Raw genomic sequence first — 3,368 nt, forward strand, 5'->3', positions numbered from 1 at the left:
TAATTTTTTTTATTTTTAGTAGAGACGGAGTTTCACCATGTTGGTCAGGCTTGTCTCCAACTCCTGACCTCAGGTGATCCACCTGCTTCGGCCTCCCAAAGTGCTGGGATACAGTTGTAAGCCACCGTGCCCGGCCTGATTTTTTTCTTATGAAAATAAGCCGTTGACCATTGTGGAACATCTGAAAAAAAATACAGAAAAGCATGGGCTGGGCACGGTGGCTCATGACTGTAATCCCAGCACTTTGGGAGGCTGAGGCGGGCAGATCGCTTTAAGTCAGGAGCTCGAGACTAACCTGGTCAATATGGTGAAACCCTATCTCTACTAAAAATACAAAAATTAGCTGGCCGTGGTGGTGCATGCCTGTAATTCCAGCTACTTGGGAGGCTGAGGCACAATAATTGCTTGAACCTTGGAGGTGGAGGTTACAGTGAGCCAGGATCATGCCACTGCACTTCAGTCCAGATGACGGAGTGAAACTCTGTCTCAACAACAACAATGAAAATACAGAAAAGCTTTTTTTTTTTTTTTTTTTAAAGGGGAGGACAGCAATCACCCATAACTTACCTTCTAGAGAAAACCACTATTAACGGTTTAGGCTCTCTGCTACTTCTGTTCAACAGACAGCCAAGTCTTATCATGCAGCTGGTGCACCACAGTGAAGGTGAAGGCCAGAGTAAATGGATTTGGTTGTATTGGGCACCTAGTCACCAGAGCTGCTTTCAACTCCTGTAAAGTGGATATTGTTGCCATCAATGACCCCTTCATTGACCTCAACTACATGGTCTACATGTTCCAGTATGATTCCACTCATGGCAAATTCCATGGCACCATCAAGGCTGAGAACAGGAAGTTTGTCACCAATGGAAATCCCATCACCATCTTCCAGGAGCGAGATCCCACCAAAATCAAATGGGGAGATGCTGGCGCTGAGCGTGTTGTGGAGTCCACCAGCATCTTCACGATCATGGAGAAGGCTGGGGCTCGCTTGCAGCAGGGAGCCAAAAGGGTCATCATTTCTGCCCCCTCTGCTGATGCCCCCACGTTTGTGATGGACATGAACCATGAGAATTATAACAACAGCCTCCAGATCATCAGCAATGCCTCCTGTACCACCAACTGCCTAGTGCCCCTGGCCAAGGTCATCCATGACAACTTCGGCATCATGGAAGGACTCATGACCACAGTCCATGCCATCACTGCCACCCAGAAGACTGTGGATGGCCCCTCTGGGAAACTGTGGCATGATGGCCGAGGGGCTCTCCAGAACATCATCTCTGCATCTACTGGCACTGCCAAGTCTGTGGGCGAGGTCATCCCTGAGCTGAACCAGAAGCTCACTGGCATGGCCTTCCATGTCCCCACCACCAACGTGTTGGTTGTGGACCTAACCTGTCATCTGGAGAAACCTGTCAAATACGATGACATTCAAGAAGGTGGTGAAACAGACATCAGAGGGCCCCCTCAAGGTCATCCTGGGCTACACTGAGCACCGGGTTGTCTCCTCTGACTTTAACAGTGACACCCACTCTTCCACCTTCAATGCTGGGGCTGGCATTGCCTCAATGACCACTTTGTCAAGCTAAATTCCTGGTATGACAATGAATTTAGCTACAGCAACAGGGTGGTGAACCTCATGGCCCACATGGCCTCCAAGGAATAAGACCCCTGGACCACCAGCCCCAGTGAGAGGACAAGAGAAAGAGAGAGGCCCTTAGCTGCTGGGGAGTCCCTGCCACACTGAGAATTTCCCATCCTCACAATTTTCATGCAGGCCCTCTGAAGAAGGAGGGTCCTGGGGAGCCTTACCTTGTCGTGTACCATCAATAAAGTCCCCTGTGCTCAGCCAAATAAACAAAAACAAAAAATGATTTAGCATATTTCCTTGTTACATGGTTGACAGTATGTTATATGTACGATTTTGTATTCTTATTTTACTGAAATGGGACAGCTTTGTTGCTTTTTATTATAATAAAAGCAGTTTGTCCTAGGGCTATGTATCTAGAAAAAAAAACCTTGGAAGGTCAGACAATGCAGAAACAAACAGATATTTATGTGTGCCTACTATATTTTATTTTGTTTTGAGACAGGATCTCGCTATATTGCCCAGGCTGATCTCAAGCTCCTGGGCTCAAGTGATCCTTCCGCCTTGGCCTCCCAAAGTGCTGGGATTACAGCATGAGCTATCATGCCTGGCCTTAGTATATTTTAGGTGCTTGGGGTATGAAATTGAACCAAGTCTTTCCCTCCAGCAGGAGAGAAATATAACAAGTAGGTAAGCAAATAAACAGGATAATTTCAGATTGCGGTAAGGGCTTTCAAGAAATGGGGTAATGTGGCAAAGAATAATGGGGGTAGGGGATGAGTAGATGGGGAGATCAGGGAAGGCCTCTTGAAGGAGGCAATATTTGAGCTGAAATAGATTTGGATGTTGCTCCAACAGCCAAAAATGACCTGCTGGAATCCATTCCACAGAGAGCCTGGTACTACCCACAGTGTGCCCAGGGCTCAGGCTCAAGACAGGGCTTGCCTAACATTTAAAAAGTGTTCATTGAACTTCTACTATGTGCTGGCACTGGATACAGTGAGGAACAAAACAGAGTGATTCCTTTTCTCATGGTACCTATTGCCTAGTAGAAAGACAGATATTAAACAAGCCCATCAATATGTAAATACACATTTATTAAGTGTCATTGGCTGGGCTTACACCTGTAATTGGTAGTGGCTCACACCTGTAATCCCAGCACTTTGGGAGGCTGAGGTGGGAGGATCACTTGAGCCCAGGAGTTAGGGACCAGCCTAGGCAACATAGTGAGATGCTGTCCCTACAAAAATGTAAATAAAAAATTAGCTGTGCGTGGTGGTGCACGCCTGTGGTCCCAGCTTGGCTGAAGTGGGAGGACTGCTTGACCCCGGGAGGTAGAGGCTGAAGTGAGCCATGATTGCACCACTGCACTCCAGCCTGGGCACCAGAGTCAGACTCTGTCTCAAAAAAAAACCCAGAAGGAAGGAAGGAAAGAAAAAGAAAGAAAAAAAGAGAGGAGGGAAGGAAGGAAGGGAAGAGAGAGAAAGAAAGAAAGAAAGAAAGGAAGGAAGGAGAGAAAGAGAGAAAAGAAAGAAGAAAGAGAAAAGAAAGAGAGAAAGAAAGAAAGAAAGGAAGGGAGGGAGGGAGGGAAGGAAGGAAGGAGGGAAGGAAGGAAGGAAGGAAGGAAGGAAAACAGAAAGAGAGAAAGAAAGAAAGAAAAGAAAGAGCCTCTCTAAAAAAGTGACATTTAATACAGTTGAAGGATGAAAAGGAGCCAGCAAGGTGCAACAGTGGGAAGCATTCAGGTAGACAGAAGAGCATGCACAAAGTCACGGAGCAGGAA

At 46.7% G+C, this 3,368-nt stretch overlaps 1 pseudogene; it reads left to right on the forward strand.

Annotated features, from left to right (window-relative positions):
* Positions 1–656: 656 nt before the first annotated feature.
* Positions 657–1,810, forward strand: LOC115934656 (glyceraldehyde-3-phosphate dehydrogenase-like; annotated as a pseudogene).
* Positions 1,811–3,368: the final 1,558 nt, after the last annotated feature.

The sequence above is a fragment of the Gorilla gorilla genome, chromosome 4 (assembly GCF_029281585.2).
Source record: "Gorilla gorilla gorilla isolate KB3781 chromosome 4, NHGRI_mGorGor1-v2.1_pri, whole genome shotgun sequence".
NCBI lineage: Eukaryota > Metazoa > Chordata > Mammalia > Primates > Hominidae > Gorilla > Gorilla gorilla.